The following is a 20,316-nucleotide window of genomic DNA, read 5'->3' on the forward strand; positions in this document are numbered from 1 at the left end:
ACTCTCCTGAGTTTTTCTGATACACCGGCTACATAGGGGATGACAATGTTGTTGCATCTGTCTTTCTTATCCTCCCTCGCTGGTGTCTGGTCTTCTTTTCTGTGCCTCTTTGCTGACTTTAAAGTTTAAAGTCAGCAAAGAGGCTCCTTTGACTACGATGACCTGGATGACTGAGAACCTTCACAGACACTTGTGGTCAAATAATGTGTCAATCACCTGTGAATCAAACTGTGTGTGGCTCAGTTCATGTCACAGTGTTGTTTAGTATATCTTCACTTGTCTCACTCTCCTTCTGTTCTGTCCATCAGGACGATCCTCAGCGCTTACACAGATCCTCCATCGCTGTTGTAACTGTTGGCATGATGACATTGTATATAATTTGGATTATTTCTTTATCTTGTCAAGATCTATGTCATGATTGTAAATTGTTTAAGCTGTACATTACTGTTTGTTTTTTGTAGTCAACGTTTTGGTGCTTTGTGCTTTTATTTTGAAAGTCAAGTTCGTTTACAAGTTGCGCTAGAATAAAGGTTTTTAGTGGTTTTATTATAAAGGTTTTATTATTATATATTAATGATAATAATAATATCAATAACATTGAGGCACATTGTGTGGAGGAGGTTCAGTCATATCCTGATCATCCAGACAGATTTGATGTTTATCATCAGCTGCTGTGTAGAAATGGTCTGACTGGTCGCTGTTACTGGGAGGTCGAGTGGAGAGGAAGCGTTTATATATCAGTGAGTTACAGAAGCATCAGAAGGAAAGGAGGCAGTGATGACTGTGTGTTTGGATACAATGATCAGTCCTGGAGTCTGATCTGCTCTGATGATGGTCCTCAGTCTGTCAGGCACAATTACAGAGACACATTCATCTCCTCCTCCTCCTCCTCTGTCTCTAACAGAGCAGCAGTGTATGTGGACTGTCCTGCTGGCACTCTGTCCTTCTACAGAGTCTCCTCTGACACTCTGATCCACCTCCACACCTTCAACACCACATTCACTCAAACTCTTTATCCTGGGTTTAGGTTCTGGTCTCGTGGTTCCTCAGTGTCCCTGTGCTGAGTGGAGTGTAAAGAGTGTCTCCTGTTACAGAAACACTCTGACTGTTGAACAGATAGTTCAGTCTGTACATGTCTGTCTCTTTCACTCACAAACACGTTTTCAGATTCATGGATTCAATCAGTTGATGTTTGAAACTCTTCTAAATGATTCCTTGTAAACTTCTTCCTCTTCAGTCACAAACAAACAGGAAGTGATGTCACATGTGTTCCTGTCCACACAGCAGAATGAGTCTATTGCTGACAGTGATGTACAAACAGAGTGAGCATTTCTGAGGCCCAAAATAAACTGAGTAGTTCACTGAATGAACAATGGACTGTGAGCTCAGTTCCTTCATCATTAGTATGGATTATATATGTATATGTATTATATTAGTATCATATATATCAGGTGCTGCTGCTTTCAGTCATTGTGCAAATGTGCTGTTTGTAAGCTTGTAAAGCTGCAGTCAGCTGAGACTGAAGAAGTCACCTGATCAGTGAGCAAACGTTTCTGAAAAGGTCCAGATGAACAGAATCAACCTTTTGGGATCAGCCAGCAATGCAGCATCATTGTTGTTCAGCTTCAGAGGTTTGCAGGAATGAACTGATGACCAGAAACAGCTGCAAAGTCCAAGAAAATACCAGCTGGAGTTCAGCTGCATTTGAAGAAGTCAAAGAAAAGTAAGGATGGCAAAGGGCGACGTTTTCTTCCAAAGAGCTGCAAACATGGTCGACGCCTCATTAGAAGAATCATCTGGACATTTGTGAGGAACTCTAACCAAGAAAGCAACGTCACACAGATCCAACAGACAGTTTCCATGACTGCAAGTGTTCAGTGGAAAAATGCTACATTGCATTATTGCATCCTCTCACCACAGGAGGCGCTGTTGGCACCACTGATTGCTGATCAGCTGTTCTCTGATGATCTGATTGATACTGTGAATAACGGGACTCACTGAACTCTGTGACACAGTGAAGATTACAGAGTTTAACTTCAACATCTGACTGACGTCACACAGACAGAAGGATGAACTAGTGAGGCACAGAACACCGTTACTGGAGATACTGGATCAGCTCCATGTGAACCTCTGATGGAGAAGCTGCTGAGCCAGAGAAACATCAGGACATGACAGCAGCTGCACTTATCTAACAACATGTAGCAGAGCTGATCTATGTTAGAGGATCTATCACAGCAGCTGCAGCCAAAGTCCAACACTGGATACCAGCTGAGCCTGTGCTGAGTGTAGTGTTACAGGAAAAGGGCAGAAACACTGGTATCTCCCAGTGATGCTGACTGGGGCACAGAGCTGAATGATGCAGCATCAGGACACTGTTTCAGTCTGACTGACAGAGAAACCTGTAGCTGTATCTACATGTGAGGCAGAGGCCACACAAGCAGCTTTCTATGTTTCACAGTGACTGAGATCTTCAGTGGGGGTGGACATGCTCCTGTACAGACCTCTGAGGAGAACCAAGGTGCAGTCAAAGAGTCCAGTCTGTCCTCACAGATGTGAACATGTGCTTTCATCAGGTCTGCTGTCAGCTAGCAGGCTCACATCAGAATCACTGTTCCTGAAAAACACAGTCTGTGTGACATCATCAGTCAGCTGATGGTCCCAGATCTGAATGGTTTCTGTCTCTACTGAGGAAGTCAGAGAATATCACTGAGGTGTGGATCAGGTCTGAGTGAGCTGTGGAGGGACAGCTTTAAACAGTCCACAGGTCTCACGTCCTGCTCAGTCTGGTAGCAGATACCTCGTATTGTTCCAGATGTGCTGACATCAGCAGCAGCACAGCTGTGTGATACCATGAATCTCAGTTATTGATCCAACACACAGTAAATACAAAGATCAGGATTTCTGAGAGTAATCATTATGAGTCTGAACACATGATCACTGAATGTTAGTCTCCACAATAATAAGCTAACACAAGCAAACACAGCTTTCAGCTCTTATTTTGAAACTGGCTTATTTAGAGAGCTGTGATGTGAGCGTGCCTGGCTCTGAGGCACTTGGGTCAGCCTCTGTTGTTTAGAAGTGTTACAGACTGTGAATGACACAGACCTGTCAGTTTCCATGTTTGTCTGTAACACAGCTCAGGGGCTCCATGCTGAACGCATCCATCCAGTGTTATTGATCCAGGACTGATACCAGCATTGGGATCAATACTACAACACACAATCACATGTGTCCACGTGATGTGTTTGACCAGCTTTATTCATTAATGATCAATCAGCTTATTTACTGCATCTGAGTCCAGCTTTATTTAAATGATCCAACCATGAAAATGACATCAGTCCTACAGAAGCACTTCATGCTAACAGGAAGTCATTGATTAAGGTGGAATAACACAGAGACACAACCACTCACAGCTAACCTGACCCCACTAACTGCATGTGTTTGGACTGTGGGAGGAAGCCGGAGTACCGGAGAGGACGCACACAAACACGGGAGAACATGAAGCTCTGAAACAAAGATGGTGGATTTGACCTCAGGCAGGGTTACGGGGGTCATGACCCCCCAATAATAGATCCAGCTACACTGAAACTGTCAATTTCATTTACTTTTACTGTTTTAAAGCTATCAGGCTGCTTTGTGGCTCACTCAATACTAAACTAAGAAACTTTCAGTGTGAATCATTTGCAGGAACACAGGCAGGATTTAAAGTGCAGAACTTTACAGTCTCTGTCTCAAAGTTGGTCTAAACATGCTAACAGCTCTTTGTTTTTTTCAGTTTTCACTGGTTTGATGTAATGAAAGAAATTTTAAAGAAGCAGACGATTGTTGTTATTTTAGTTCTATAGTTTCATAAATCGTGGTGTGGATCTAAGTCAACATTCAGAATAAATAAGATAATACAGCACTTTGATGGTTGCCTTTGTATTTTCCCAGCAGTGCTCAGGTTGGTTCTCGGCTACATTTACATACAGATGTTAATGTGTTCAGCAGCTGGACTCATCTGAGGAAGGAACATTGGAAAGGTGCTCAGTGCACAACTGCATCACTAATTTTATGTAAGACCCTGTCATGGTGAATTGGATTAAAGGACTCAGGTGCGAGACTCCTTGCAAAATGACAGTGGATTTATTTACAGTGAAAAAAGTGAATTAACAGTTCAAGTCCATAATCCAAAAAAGGGCAGTGCAGTGATACGGTGACCTCTCCTCACAGTGACAGTGCAGTTACAATCCACAACTACTCCTGGTGCCGGCTCCTCCTCCAATCCTTGAACCCTGGAGGCAGATGAGAAAAAACACACGCTCAATAACGAAACGTCCTCTCCTTCACAAACCGGGTATGCTAATCATGACTACGCTACCCGGTTTAGTTCAACGTTCCAGCGTTGGTTGTGACTCAATCGCCCCGTTAAATAGGTCTACGCTGGCAAGGTAATTCTGCACAGGTGCGATGATTCTAGCTGAGTACACTCCCCTCCGGTCAACTGCCGTTCCGTGCCACGGCTTCCGGAAGTACATGTTCCAGCAGAAAAACACATGCCCAGGATGGAGAGGAGAACACGACATAGTACACACAAACACCACAACAAATTGGCAAGACGATCAGTGAAGACCGTCTAGCCATGACAGTACCCCCCCATTAACGGGAGCCTCCCGGCGACCGACCAAATTTGTCAGGGTGCCGGCGGCGGAATTCCTTCACCATAGCACCATCCAGAATCGCAGACCGCGGCACCCAAGCACGCTCTTCCGGACCATACCCCTCCCAATCAACCAAAAACTGGAAGCCCCTACCGCGACGCCTGGCATCCATAATCCGCGTGATGGCATAAGCAGGAGCGCCGGCAACAACCCGGGCGGGCGGCGGGGGCCTGGAAGGCGGGCACAAAGGGCTGGTCCGGACCGGTTTCACCTGGGAAACATGAAACACATTATGAATCCTCATGTTGCGAGGAAGGGCCAAACGAACAGACACCGGATTCAACACAGCTTGGATCGAAAAGGGCCCAATAAAACGCGGGGCCAACTTCTTGGATTCAGTTCGTAAGGGAATATACCTGGAAGAGAGCCACACCTGCTGTCCAACACGATAGGCAGGGGCCGGAGTGCGGCGACGATCGGCCAACCTCTTATTCTGTGCCGTCGTCCTTAACAGAGCCGCCTTGGTGGCGCGCCACGCCCGCCTGCAGCGTCTCATATGATGCTGAACAGAGGGAACGGCCAGCTCACCTTCAGTGATGGCAAGTAATGGTGGCTGGTACCCCAGCGACGCTTCAAACGGAGACACACCAGTGGCTGCCGACGTGCTGGAATTGTGGGCGTACTCAATCCAAGCCAACTGGTCACTCCAGGTGGATTGGTTCGAGGAAACCACACAGCGTAACATGGTTTCCAACTCCTGATTCGCCCTCTCCGCCTGACCGTTCGTCTGAGGATGAAAACCTGACGACAAACTCACACGGGCCCCTAGTCCTGAACAAAACGCCCTCCAGACCCGGGAAGTAAACTGGGGGCCCCGATCAGAAACAATGTCTTGTGGAATCCCATGTAACCGAAAAACATGCTCGGTAAGAAGCCGAGCCGTCTCTAAGGCAGTCGGGAGTTTGGGCAACGCCACAAAGTGCGCCGCCTTGGAAAAACGATCTACAACAGTTAGTATGGTCGTGTTACCTGATGACGACGGTAGACCAGTGACAAAATCCAAAGCAACATGCGACCAGGGGCGCTTGGGGACTGGCAGAGGGTGCAAGAGACCGGCCTGGGGGGCACTGGGGGTCTTATTGCGAGCGCAGGTAGGGCAGGCCGCAACGTAGTCCCGAACATCCCTGAGAAGAGAGGGCCACCAAAACAAACGTCGCAGGAAACTCACGGTGCGGTTCTTACCAGGGTGGCAGGAGAACTTTGCTGTATGGGCCCAGTGTATAACCTTGCCCCGGACCGTTGTGGGAACGAACAGTCGTCCGTCAGGGCCCGTCCCTGGGTCCGGCTCCTGTTGCTGGGCCTCTTTAACCATCCTCTCGATCTCCCATGTGATAGCTCCCACGATGCAAGTGGCGGGCAGAATGGGTCTCTGCTTCTCTCCGTCATCCGTGTGTGGTGCAAATTGGCGTGAGAGAGCGTCGGGTTTCGTGTTGCGTGATCCTGGTCTGTAGGTTATAGTGATATTGAAACGTGTAAAGAACAAGGCCCACCTGGCTTGACGTGCGTTAAGACGCTTAGCTGCCTGGATATACGCCAAGTTCTTATGGTCCGTCCAAACCACAACGGGGTGTTCACTTCCCTCCAACCAGTGCCTCCATTCCTCCAGGGCCAGCTTAATGGCGAGGAGCTCCCGATCGCCCACGTCGTAATTCTGTTCCGCTTGGGTCAGCCGTCGAGAGAAGTAGGCACATGGATGCAGCTTGCCACCCACCCGCTGGGAGAGAACGGCCCCTACCCCCGAATCCGATGCGTCCACTTCCACCACAAATGGTCGGGTGAGGTCAGCCTGGATCAAAATGGGAGCAGAGGAAAACAGTTGTTTCAAACGAGCAAATGCCTGCTGCGCGGAACTAGACCATAGAAAGGGCAGTTTGGGAGAAGTGAGTTGTGTGAGGGGAGAAACCACCTGGCTAAAGTTCCTGATGAACCTCCTGTAAAAGTTGGCGAACCCAATAAACCTTTGCAGTTCTCGACGCGTCTTGGGTTCGGGCCACTCCACCACTGCCTTCACCTTAGCAGGATCGGCTCGTAGCTGCCCCTCCTCCACAATAAACCCCAAAAACGGCACAGACTGAACATGAAACTGGCATTTCTCACCCTTGACGAACAGTCGATTTTCCAGCAGACGCTGCAGCACCAGTCGCACCTGTTTCACATGTTCGGCTCGAGTCTTAGAGAAGATGAGAATGTCGTCTAAATAGACAAACACAAAATGATTAATAAAGTCACGCAGCACATCATTAACCATTGCTTGGAAGACAGCGGGGGCGTTGGTGAGTCCGAATGGCATGACCAGATATTCGAAGTGCCCCAAATGGGTGTTAAACGCAGTCTTCCATTCATCCCCCTCACGAACACGAACCAGGTGGTATGCATTACGGAGATCGAGTTTGGAGAAGATAGTCGCCCCTTGGAGTAGTTCAAACGCTGAGACAAGAAGAGGGAGGGGATATCTGTTCTTGACGGTGATCTTGTTCAGGCCCCGAAAATCAATACAGGGGCGGAGAGACCCGTCCTTCTTCTGTACAAAGAAGAATCCAGCCCCCAAAGGGGATGTAGATGGGCGAATTAAGCCGGCAGCGAGAGAATCTGTAATGTAGCGCTCCATCGTCTCACGTTCAGGCCTTGAGATGCTGTAAAGCCGGCTGGTGGGTAATGGGGCGCCAGGGTGCAGATCTATCCCGCAATCATAAGGGCGATGAGGCGGGAGAGACACTGCTAGGTCTTTGCTGAATACTTGAGCCAGGTCGTGGTACTCTGGAGGGACGGCTGAGAGATCGGGTGCCTTCACCTGAGCCGCCGGATTTAGGGGCACTAAACTGGGCACCGCTGCACGTAAACAATGTTCATGGCACCACTCGCTCCAGCCTGTCACGCGTCCCTGAGCCCAGTCGATCTGCGGATTGTGCTGTTTGAGCCATGGGAACCCCAAGACCAAAGGGGTGCCGGGGGCTTTAAACAGAAACAGGGAAACTCTCTCAACATGGTTACCAGAAAGAACTAAAGTCAGATCGACAGTGCGATGGGTTATAGCCGCTAACGGGCTGCCGTTAAGAGCTGAAACCTGAAGAGGCTCCCGGAGAGGAACCGCGGGGAAGCCCAACTGCCTAGCGAGCGATTCATCCAAAAAATTTTGTTCAGCTCCAGAGTCCACTAATGCACGGCACTGGTGAGTGTGAGATTGAAAAACCAACTTAGCAGGACAACTCAGATGGGGAGCTACGTTCATGGTCGCACCCGTCAGTACTCCCACAGCTACTGACGGGCCTGGTCGTTTCCCCGAGAGGGGCATGCGTCAGCAAAATGTCCCTTCTTTCCACTCCAGGGCCGGTAATCCAGTCCGCCACCCAGCGCCTCCCGGTGTCCGCTTGCTGAACTCCCGAAGGTGATCGTCCAACTTAATACATAAATTAATCAACGCACTCAAGGTTTTAGGCAATTCTTTGGAAGCCAACTCACGCTTCAGTCCCTCGTTCAGACTGTTCAAGAAAGCTCCCCGGAGCGCCATCTCCTCCCAACCAGTCTCCTCAGCAAGAATCCAAAAATCCACCGAAAAGTCAGCGACACTCCTCCGGCCCTGTTTCAAAACAAACATCCTATGTGCCGCACTGTCAGGGTTAGTTCCTTTATCAAAAACACTTCGAAATTTGCTCAAAAAATCAGTGTAGGAAATCTGAGGCTGGGAGTTTAGGACCGCTTGTGCCCACTGCAAGGCTCGACCTGTCAACAGCTCCACCATCAGGGTGATTTTAGAACAATCAGTGGCGTAAGCCTGAGGCTGCTGCCTAAACGTGAGGGCACACTGCATTAAAAAACCCCGACTCTTGTCCAAATCTCCGGAAAATTTTTCTGGGACTGGTAACAAATGTTCACGCCGTGGCGGAGGAGGGGAGGGGGGCAGTGGGCAAGCAGCAGCGACGTTGATCGGAGGTGGCACTGGTAAAGGCCCCCCAGCAGCTCCAGGTGGAGATAGCAACATACCTTTTAGCTCTGTCACAACCTGGATTAGCGCTGATTGCTCCTTGGAGAAATGTTGTAACATGTTCTCATGGCGTTCTAGTAGCGCCGCCTGGAGCGACAGCTCGCGCCGCCAAGGTGCCGAGTCCGCTGAGTCCACTTGGCTGGAACGTTCTGTCATGGTGAATTGGATTAAAGGACTCAGGTGCGAGACTCCTTGCAAAATGACAGTGGATTTATTTACAGTGAAAAAAGTGAATTAACAGTTCAAGTCCATAATCCAAAAAAGGGCAGTGCAGTGATACGGTGACCTCTCCTCACAGTGACAGTGCAGTTACAATCCACAACTACTCCTGGTGCCGGCTCCTCCTCCAATCCTTGAACCCTGGAGGCAGATGAGAAAAAACACACGCTCAATAACGAAACGTCCTCTCCTTCACAAACCGGGTATGCTAATCATGACTACGCTACCCGGTTTAGTTCAACGTTCCAGCGTTGGTTGTGACTCAATCGCCCCGTTAAATAGGTCTACGCTGGCAAGGTAATTCTGCACAGGTGCGATGATTCTAGCTGAGTACACTCCCCTCCGGTCAACTGCCGTTCCGTGCCACGGCTTCCGGAAGTACATGTTCCAGCAGAAAAACACATGCCCAGGATGGAGAGGAGAACACGACATAGTACACACAAACACCACAACAAATTGGCAAGACGATCAGTGAAGACCGTCTAGCCATGACAGACCCTGTGTTTTATTGTATTTATATATTTGTAACATTTGACTCAAACACTTTTGGGAAGGATGAAAATGTTTTCAGGAGGAAGTTTTTCCTTCTGTCCGACTGCAGTACACACAACACTGCGTCTCCCCCCATTATCACACTTCCTCAGGCTGCTGATGAGCGCCCCCTGGTGTCAGTGTTGATGACGTCATGCACAGTGAAACATAAACGGTGTCTGTTAATAAAAAATCATGTGTCCATTTTCATGTTTGCATCATGTTTCTGTAAAATCATCAGCTGTTTCTGAACCTTCTTCATTGTTTGACTCATTCCAACAGCTGTGAGCTGTGATGGAGTCAGAGCAGCTTCATCACTGATGTTCAGGTGAAGCTGAACTTAATAAACTGTAGAAATGATCAGGATTCAGGCTGGATGTGTAAAACACTTCTGTGTGAGGTCGCAGTGCTTCATATGTGTGTGTGGGCTGAAGCACACACGTGTGAGTCCTCAGAGGTTTCACACACATCACTGCACACACTTATAATCCTAGTTTAAGCTTGTGGATCATATCGGACACATCAGCAGCTCTTTGGAGACAAAGATTTGAGATTTAAGATGAGTCATAGTCTTTCTATCCATGGCAGCTTCCACTGCTGAGGCTCGGAAAACATGAAGAGGATAATTAAGAGCAAGCATCAGCTCTGTCTCATCTAACTACACAGTATTATGATCATGCACTTATGTCTCAAACTAAGACACAATGAGACAAAATGAGTTCTGTGAGTCTTTAGATTATCAGTAAATTCTGGTGACAGTTTGACGCTCAGTGGAGCCATTTTTGGTTTGTGATGAGTGTTTTGTGAGCTTCTGTTTTGTGAATCGCTCTTTGTAATTTAGAAGATCGTGCAGAAATGTGCGCGCCCTTATCTGAGAGGACACGGAGAGAGTGTCGCAGACTCGAGGTGAGGAGATAAACCTCGGAGCTGGATGGCCTGCATGTTACCCATGTGCATCTTTTCAGTGACATCAAGTGAACCCATAATAAGCATTTCTATGTCTTAGACATCATGTCCATTTCTAATGAGAGATTATTTTTAAATGAGGGAAACCTGGTCTAACAACACGCTTACAACAGAGCTAAAGGTTCACCACAGTGAGACGGTGGGACTCTGATAAGAACTGAAACACTGTGTATGAACAGCTGAGACAAAACTATATATAAACACTCATTTATTCCAGTTTAGTTTACAATGATTTTAAAGTAATGTGGAACGATTCATGTTCATGAGCTGTTACAAACACAACTATTGATTTGTCTATATATGGTCGGACTACAATGCTTGTGTTGAGGCTCTTGGAATAATGTGTGAATTACAGCAAGAAATGATGGTTTTCCATTTTACCAAAGTGGAATAAAATCACCACAGCAAAGAAATCATGTTATTGTCTGCAGCTAAAATATATGGTGAACATGGTTTTATAATAATGTGCAAACACAACCTCACTCTGCTCTATACGAGGAGCCAACCACAGCTGTCCGGGTCTTCATCCACCACCTCCACCATCTTTGCTCATCATCATTCACTTAATTGCTGATTGGTTTAAATCAAACTCCATTACAGGTTCAACTCCATTATATAACAGCATGTTGACTTTGGATCTGGTGTGCAGTGCCACCTTAAAAGATGAGGAAACTAAGAGATTACAAAAAAAGAAGTGGAGGAGTTAAAGAGCTGCAGCAGATTAACAGTTTCTGACAGTCATGTGTTAGAAATAGGACGATTAGATGAGCTGAGGGATCCATCTACTGCTCAGTGAAGCCTCATCAGAAACAGTCTCAGTGGAAGGATGGCTCTATTGTTAAGGAAGGACACAGGCAGAAAGACTGGCGTCTGTCACACAGGAACTGGACTGAAAATCAGCTGCACATATTCATCAGTATGTGCAAACATATTATAGGTGTGGAATTCAGGACAGTACCATCAGAAGTTGATCCACTGTGCAAATGTCTGATTGGCAGTGGCTTCATTTTTCACTATGAACAAACTGCTAATGCAGCATCACAGGACGTCAGCCATGGATTGGCCTCCCCAGACCTCAACATTACTGAAACATCTTAACAGAGGATGGAAACAAAGGGAACCAACATCCAAGAAAAGAGCTGGGGCCTGTTCTTCGTACGTCGCTTACTACATCCAAGATCAAATGACACATCCAAGACCAAACCATCGCGCTAACCGTGAGCTCGCTAATCCGGTTCCCCGAACACACCTGCTGTTGACGATTAGTACAGCTGGACGCAGTAATGTGACATCACTGGGTGTCGTAAAAGGGGCTACGCATCGATAGTAGAAACATTGATCGGCAACCCGCTGATTGGTCGGCGAAAATGTCGAAGGGGCGTGTTCGGTATTTTCCGGCAGCAGAGCAAGAACTCATGAGTGAGGGATTTCAGGAGTTTCAGAGTTTAATTAAAACGCAAGAGAACACTGCAAAGGCTGCAAAAGCAAGGAGAGAGGGCTGGCAGAAAGTTGCTGACAAATCAAACTCGTAGGTAATTTAATAATAATAATAATAATGGAGTGGGTTTATATAGCGCTTTCCAAGGCACCCAAAGCGCTTTACGATACCACTATTCATTCACTCCCACATTCACACACTGGTGGAGGCAGCTACGGTTGTAGCCACAGCTGCCCTGGGGCAGACTGACAGAAGCCAGGCTGCCATATCGCGCCATCGGCCCCTCTGGCCAACACCAGTAGGTGGTAGGGTAGATCTATCATATGACACTATATTGTCCAATATCATATGGCATTATATTATATTATAATATGTTATATTATATCCCCTTTCACATTAGAGCCACAACAGGACCCACTAGAACATGGGAACAAGTAAAAGTGAAATACAGGAGTATTCTACAGAGTGGTAATATTTATCTCTTAGATTGCTTTTCGTCTCTTGGCAAGGTAATACTGGCCTGTAATACTCTGTTAGTTTGTTCATAACAGCAACCAAGAAAAGGGCAGAGGAAAAAAAGACAGGTGGTGGTCCTGCACCCCCTCGTCAACAAGTTGGTTAAGTGAATAATACCCTCACGGGAAAATCGATATCTCTCTATGAGCACACTGTCGCGCTGAGCTAAAGGATCCTGTTTGTCCCGCAATATACGCTGAATTCTGAGGACTCTCCTTATCAATCTTGCACCTTCCGCAATGGGTTGGTCGCGTATACGGACAGGACATGGCTGCGACAGGCTTCCCAAATCCACCTTCGCTTTTATAGCCGTGGTCTCTCATCTTGATTACACCAAGTAATTTACAATTACTACTCTGAAATATGAATTACATCTGTAATAATCACATACATGTAATAGAATGTTAATAGTACATTTCCCTTTTTTAGGAAATGACCTGTATGTATCTGTGTGACATCAATAAAAGGATCAAGTGCTGCATTATCTTTAGTTACATTGATAATATTTATTTATGGTGAAACAGTGGAAAAATATCGCTGTTGCTTTCGTATAAATGAAGCGGACATACCTGCGTGGCCGCGATCTAATCCTGTTTACATAAAGTAAACCTGCTCCCGAGCAGGTTTACGCTTACGGCTCTGTTGCTATGACAGCAAGTCCCGGATGAGCTTCGGGGAACCGAACGATCCAGGATCACGCGAAATCGTCAACAATCTAATCCAGCTAACTTACTTAGCGAGGTACGAAGAACAGGCCCCAGCTGCTGAAAACTTCCTCACAGAAAACACAAACAAGCTTGACTAAGAGACTCCAGGCTGTGCTGAATTATAAAGGTGGACTGACCTTCAGGGTCCTTAGTATCATATAAGCTCAGTTTGTGTCTTATATACTTTCCATTTATATAACAAAATATATAGAAAGGAGGGTGGTTTAAGATGTGTGTAGAGTTTTATTCATTATCTTTAGACAAACAAAGAAAGCACCATCTATTCGTCTCCAGTCTGTATGAAAAACAGGGGAAAGGTCAAATTAAACCTTTGAAATTCCTTTCACAATAAATCCATAAATAAACAAAATAAATCACAGAAAAGTGTTTAAACCCACTTTTCCATAAAGCTGTCAATAGGAAATGTTCCAGTAAACATGTCTGTGTTTCTGCTGTTTTCCTTTCATGCGTCCACAGCTGACAGGTAACCCTATTGGAGTCGCCATAGTGACGGGTGGCGTCTCAGCTTCAGCGTGTTGATGGGCACAGCCATGGTTACCACAGCTGGAGTTGGTGTACGGCGAGCTGTGAGAGGACAGAGATGGAGAACGCACATTTAACTCTTTAACAGGAGATACGTTACGACTAACAGACGACTGCTGTCTACATGATGTCTTTGCAGCCCTTATGCTACATGTTACACAACTTTTCTTCATGCCAACAAGACTGAGGTGCCACATAGTCGACACATACAGCTGATTATGATGCATGTTTTACTATTGCTATGTTCACATCATCTGCTTGGCTTTATTACTGAAAGCCTGGAGATCCTCTGACGTGTGCATGGCTGATGTGAAGTATGATTAGTCCTACATGACATCAACAACAGAGGCAATGAAAGCTTTGTTGTTAACAGGTTGTAGGTAAAGTCAAATGTCTACTTCTACACTTGTGTTGGGTAAAGTTCTTCTCACTGCAGCAGATTTATATCTGTGCTTTCACAGGGCGTGATGTGGAGCTCAGCGCTGAGGTGCAGGTCTCCTTGGAGACGGCATCCTGGCTGAAATATTATCATGCTTCCAAAACATTTCAGCTTTTATTTTGAAAGAAACAAGACTTGAAAACGAATCCCCTTCTTCCTCTTTGTCTTTGTTCTTCAGAGGAGTGTCACCTGGACAAACTCAGGGCTGTTCTAGAGCCTTTCTTATTATTTGACTCCATAGAAATAAAACTGAATCGAATCAAACAAAAACTCCCAAACAGCTAAAACACTTTGCTTTATTCTCTTTTTTAACAAATACGTTGAAGTCCATCCATAACAACACAGCTGAGATCTCCTTTGTAATCACGTGTTTACATCCTTTGTACAGATCTGCATACAAAACAATCATTTACGTCCCACAGAAGTCTAGTTACACGTAACTATACAAGAACTGGTAAATGACAGAAACATAAGACACATGATCACAGGTGATAACAAAAAGAGAAAGAATTCATGTGTTAGTGATGTTTTTCAGCCCTGATGGCTCATGTTGGAGAAACAAGCTGAGGTACGTGGAAAGTTCACACACACAAGTGGGCGTGAGCGCACACACAGAGAGAAACACAACTGAAGCATCTGTTTGCTGTTTCTGCTTTCATCATCTCTGCTGCTGTGTCAGGCTGGGGTCTCTCAGTGACGTGGTTGAGGTGAAGTATGACGAGTATCCCTGATTCAGTCCATCGAGACAAAGGGCAAAGAAAGCTGTTGTTAACAAACTCTATGGTGATGTGGCATTTAGCTCTGACTCTACGCTCTGCTCAATCCTTTGAACCTGCTGATCAGTAAAGCTCTACGTGCTGCAGCAGATTGACCTCATCTGTGTTCACAGGTGTGGACCTCAGCGCTGAGGTGCAGGAGACTTTCATTCAGTTCTCCCTGCAAACAGCATCCAGCCTGGAAATACTGTCATCTTTCCCACAAATGCTGCTCTTATCTCAGAGAAGAAGTCTGATGTAAATAACTGCAATCAACATAACTGCAATCAATAATGCCAACATGATGACTGTTCATAGCTCCTGCTTTGAAATACTAAACTTAAACATTGACCTGATGAAAGATCACAATTCACAGTGGCCCACTGTCAGAATCATTCTGAATATAAACTCATCGAGTTAATCTGAACCTTTCTCAAATGTGCTGTGAATAAATGCTGCTGCAAGCCACTGTGGGAAAGCTGTGTTATTATCATGGAAACATCTGTGACATATTCACAGAGGACGAGGACACAAAGGGACGACACGCAGAGGCTGTGTTAAAGTCAAAAATCCAAATCTTTAGTCCTAAACAGGCAGTGGTTACAAACAGGAAGACGAGCAGTCCATTAAACAGTCTACAGGGTCAAACATACAGAGAATTCAAACAGCTATTAAAAACAAATAACTGGACACTGAAAAACTTCAGTGATGTGTGAGGCACCAAAGGGAAGCAGCTGAGTATATTCAATGAATTATCTTCAAATACAAAGACAGAAACTCCTACAGGCAGCATGCAAACTGAGCAGGATACACAAAAATCAGAGATTAGAAAAGAAATCAGAAAAGGATTTCAAACTTACTGAGAGCAAGGCCTCTGTTACAAATCTGTCTAATAGAAAAACATGCTGTACAGATACAATACGCTCAGTGTTCATGGTCATTTAAAAACTGGCTCTACCTGAACCACTTCAATATTTTATGAAGTCACTGAGTCGACCATTTCTACAGTTTGTTTCCTTCATTGCAGTTAGAGTGCGGCTGGTAAGGATGAAAACACACACAGAGCGTAAATTGTCTTTGTTAGTAACAAACGTCAGCAAAGAAAAGACAAAACACACAAACACTCTCATGATATTCATGAATCATTAGAAAGCATCCAAACATTCTGCTCGTGGACTTTTACAGTCTTATTTGCACTCGCTCATCTTCATAATCATCCTGATCAATACATGACAGGGGAGGCTTTGAGGTAGGCGGGGCTCTCTGCTGATGTCAGCATGAAAGGCAGGACCAGCGTCTGCCACATGTTGGTGAAACATCACAGTACACTGGCGTGGTTTCCTTTCCAGATGTTGGACGTTTGACACTTCAACGTTGAGGCCAACAAGAAGACACAGTTTTGGGTCGGGTTGCTGCAGGGTTTCTAACTGAGCAAAAGCAGAAGCACACAGACCAACAGGGATCAGATGCTGAGTGTTAGAGGAACATCTGTGCTGATCACTGAATGCTGCTGTGGTCTCTTGTTGAAGTTGGCTGGTGGGACAGTCTAATAGTGATATCCTGCCCATCGGAGGAACACTTTTAAAAACACATGCAATACTTTGTTTGTGTTACAGTCACAGTTTATGTTATTTTTGTCCTTTAAAAGTGTTGCTGTACTATAAAGTCCTATAATTTGAGGCTAAAATGGCTCAGAGAGTCTCTCTCTCAGAGGATCTCCTTTGAAAGTGGAGACGGCTTTATCCGCTGATCCACGTCACTTTACCTGGATGTTTTCTTTGAAGCTGGATGAAGACTCCTCTCCCTCACTCCTGCTGCAGCTGTGTGGTCCAGTTGGCCTCTGAGGTCACAGTCAACATCTGTAGCAGAAGAGGGGAAATAAAAGTCCAGGTTACCAAAACTGGGAGCTTTTCCAAAATAGAGCGTAACTGGACTTTTTCAGCCTTACAGGCAGATAGTCGTCTGAAGCTGCAGCTTTTTCTTTTTAGCTTTTTCCAATCTCTGCTCTCGGCTTTCTTTGAGAACATGTCTGCTTTCTTGGCATGGGTCTGTCTGCTGTTGGTGAAGAGACTAAATCCACATACTCGCTACTAAGATCTCCTCAAGTAGTCTCAACCAGATTACAGTTTAAGAGTAAATGTCTCCTGAGAGTTTCACCTTGGGGAGATGCTGTCTTGCTAACATGCAATCATGAGCATTAATCTATGAGGTGAAAAAGTCATTTTAAAAGCTCCAGCCACAAGTTTTATTTCATCTGTGTTTTGGTCAGAGTCCCATCAGACCTCCAGAATGGTGTCAGAGTGTTTTCTATCCACGTGATGAGCACAGGCCTCAGGTCCAGACCTCCACGGGCACCATAGCCTCTTTGGAGCTAATAGGTGCAAGAAGGTTTTGTTGAGATAGGAATTTAATCTAATTTTAATATTGATTAAATGGCCCATGAAATAATAGAAAGCTCATATATGAAAATGTATTTTAAGAAGTAAAATGTTAATCTGAGTACAAAGGAGTACACTCACCTTCTGGTAGATGGAGGTGTAGCGAGCGCTGGTGAACATCCAGGCCTCCTCGTAGAACTGATCACTGATTGGATCCAAAACATCGATGGAGGATCTGTGTAAGCGCTGAGGATCGTCCTGATGGACAGAACAGAAGGAGAGTGAGACAAGTGAAGATATACTAAATAACACGGTGACATGAACTGAGCCACACACAGTTTGATTCACAGGTGATTGACACATTATTTGACCACGAGCAATCTTTTCCGGTTTGACGCTGTCTTTGTAGCCAGAAACCAGCTCTCTCCTCGGCTTCCTCCACTACACGCTTCCCCCACGCCAGTCTCCTCCGTCACTATAAAGGGGAGAGTCATGAGCTCCATCACCCTCACCTGTGCCATCCAACGTCCCGCCACCAGCCTCCACTGCAGCAGGCCAGAGACCACACCCCTGCCACAAGAAGTAAAAGTATATCCTTGCTGTACCCTTAATGCTAAATGTGCTAAATTAACCGCTGCCTTTGCCCCTTTGGGATTATTCTTATGTCACTGGGATGTTGACCTTTGACCTTCACATTAGAGAGATGGGCAGACATAATTAGTGTATGAATTTTAAAGTAACAGGTAATAAAGAGAGTGTAGCAAATGTAGTCAGGTTTATTACTCTGTATCACACATGAGTGCCCGAGGGAGGCGGGGCTGACTGGGGAGACACAGGAAACAGAGAGACAGGGCTGACTCGACATGAAACGATGAAACGTGGGACACGGGAACAGAAACTAAACACAGGCTGAAATGAACACTGAGGGAGGGAGAACTAAGATTACTGAGAGCCTGATAAATAAGAAGAACAAAAAGCAAGAAAAACAAGAGTCAAAGAAAACCAAAAACACAAAGCATTGGGCCAGGACCCACTGCTGTGACATTTATATGTGATAAAAACATTAAAAACTGCTCACATGTTGAAATCTTTCTACGTATACTTTAGGTTCAGCTCTCCAGCCTGGCATTTGGTTAAGCATGATTCAAACATTTGATTTTGTTTAACTGGTTTTAATTATAGTTACTTTTTGTGAACATTTGTTGCAGCATTTAAAAATACATCATTTATTTTCAAACTTTTGTTTGATTTAGAGCATCATATTTGACCAACGTAAATGTTTTAATTTCATATAAAATAACTGAAACAGTGAACTGAATATCTGAAATCTTTCCTTCCTTAAAAGTTATAATCCTACTTAAGTTATAGTGCAAACAGTTAAGCAACAAATATACTTGATGCTAATTAATTAATATTTCCCTTTGATGTTGCAACTATGCGGTCTCTTCTGTCTTTAAACAAAATAATATTTTCCAGTTACAGAAATCATAAAGTCCAAACTAAAGTGCTACTGTTGCTATATGCATTTTATATAAATCATGGATGATGGTCCTGACATGAAGGAAGAGAAAGTTACAGGTTGCATCCTTTGACTTTGTCTCCGTGCCTTTGGGCGATTTTCAGAAGGACAGATGTTTCTGTTCAATTCTTAAATCAATTTTTTCAAACACAAACACTATTTTAAAGCTTCTAGAGAGTAAAATATTAATGATAATTATAATAACAATAATAAAAACAAAAGCTCTCAGATCCATCAAACCAAGCAGCAGAAAGAACAATAACTGAAGAGAAAACTTTAACCTTGTAGACTTCATTATGTTCCAGCTGCTCTACAGACGCTGTGACCTCGAACTTAAGCAGGTCGTAAAGTATGTGCAGCTCAATAACTTCATAATCAGACCCTGTGGTATTTAGGCAGCAGAACAACTAAGAATATTCAATTCAATTCAATTCTTTATTTATTTGTCACATGTAGTTATAGCTGGTACAACATACAGTGAAATGTTTTTTCTGGCTAAAAAAGTACTCCCCCCGACTGTGCAAACATGCTAAAAAGGATTTTACATAAGCTAAGAAAAAAAGGAAAAGAAACAAAAGTTAAAAGTAAAAAAAATATATAAAAAAACAATGTAAAAGTCCATATGTTTGTGCTTATAAATATATATCCATGACGTGCAAGATATTGCACTGTAATGATTTGAATGAGAAGACTATAAAAATATACATATTTACATAGTACAGCTGTATATAATAAGGTACGGATAAGGTTCAGAGAAGAAAGATAAAGTGCAAATTATGTACTGTGTTTGAGATTGTCCATCATGTTGTCCGGTTTGTGTTTTGGTTGAGGAGTCTCACAGTTTGTGGGTAAAAACTCCTCCTGAACCTTTCTGTTCTTGTTTTCAGGCTACAGAGGCGCTTCCCTGACCTCAGTGGCCTGAACAGTTTGTGGGCGGGATGGCTAGAATCCCTAATGATCCTGATGGCCCTGGATCTGCACCTTTCAGCATAGATGTCCTGCAGTGCTGGTAGAGATGTTCCCATAGTGCGTTCAGCTGTGCTGAATAACAACTACAAATAATGTTTTTAGGTTTCTGTTGTACTGCAAGGTTCTGTACAGGAGAACCAAACCAAGAGCAAACATTACGTCTCATTTACACCTGAGCACGAAGAGCCATCAACATTTAGCAAATTGAATCATCTTTGTTTAGATGCAAGAAGAATCATATAGAAATGAAAAAGTAGAAATAGAAATCCAGAGCAAAGATATCCTCTAATTCAGCGTAGCACATGTGCAGCTGCTGCGATTCACGTAAGCATTCGGCTCGTCGCTGTTGCAGATTTTTCTCTCGCTGTTCTGGCTCACAGCGCTGCAAACACAAAAATAAATATCCCCAAAGGTGTGAAAGGGAGCTAATTAGTAAGAGTATTGTTACTCTCCGCAGGAGTAGTCCAGCAGTAGAAATCAGTCCAATAACAAGGTGTGTAACATCTAGCAGGGTGACAGAAAAACCCAGGGTAACTTCTAAGGACCTCAACGTCTCTCTCACATTGTGTTTTTTAAACATGCTTCCATTTGTCACTTCAGTCTTTACTCTGAAATACAGGAAGAGAAATCATGGCTGAAACAATTTCTCATGAA

Source organism: Copadichromis virginalis, unplaced genomic scaffold (genome assembly GCF_057382275.1).
Source record: "Copadichromis virginalis isolate Kocher_CV1m ecotype Utaka unplaced genomic scaffold, C_Virginalis_male_GT1.1 unmapped_scaffold_1, whole genome shotgun sequence".
In the NCBI taxonomy this organism is placed as follows: domain Eukaryota; kingdom Metazoa; phylum Chordata; class Actinopteri; order Cichliformes; family Cichlidae; genus Copadichromis; species Copadichromis virginalis.